Source organism: Camelina sativa, unplaced genomic scaffold (assembly GCF_000633955.1).
Source record: "Camelina sativa cultivar DH55 unplaced genomic scaffold, Cs unpScaffold05621, whole genome shotgun sequence".
NCBI classification, from domain to species: Eukaryota; Viridiplantae; Streptophyta; class Magnoliopsida; order Brassicales; family Brassicaceae; genus Camelina; species Camelina sativa.
The window spans coordinates 1-551 of NW_010926706.1; the positions used below are offsets into that span (position 1 = coordinate 1).

Sequence of the window (551 nt, forward strand, 5' to 3'; positions counted from 1 at the left end):
CTCTGTATGTCCCATTAATATTCAACAACAAACAGATTGTACTTGAAGTTACTGCCTGAAAGTTAGGTTATATGAAACTATGAAGAAACCAACATAGGAAGGTTTCAAAAAATCTTATAAATTCAATGTCTAAGAAACCTCAAGAGGTGATGTTGGGGTAGCCCAGCCAGAAAGTCCTGCCCCGAGGATCTTCAGATAATAGATAAGAACGTAAGCATGCTGTAAGTCAGTGATCTAACCAAATAAATGTTTTGTAAAACAAAAATTTAAACCTTGCAAGAAAATAACTTACTCGAAGCTTCTGCCCAACAAACAATTTTCCAGCATTCAGCTGCTTTGTTAGCACCACATCCAGAGCAGCATTAATCGAGTACCTGTGATTTTAAATAAAAAAATCTTAGGAAGGAGACAAGAAAACAGGTAACAAAACAACACTAGCAATTTCATTTTCATACCACCCATCAGTGAGTTCTACTTTCACATTGCTGCAACTATCAGAACCATGTGTTTCCTGAGAATCATTGTTGGTCTTTGGATTGATAGCTGATATG

General features: G+C 36.3%; 1 long non-coding RNA gene across 1 annotated transcript; it reads right to left on the reverse strand.

Moving 5' to 3' along the window:
- Window positions 1–551, reverse strand: LOC104774791. The gene is made up of 4 exons (XR_765510.1): window positions 456–551; window positions 293–374; window positions 139–189; window positions 1–55 (listed from the first exon to the last, which is right to left on the reverse strand). It is a non-coding gene; the product is annotated as an uncharacterized LOC104774791 (long non-coding RNA).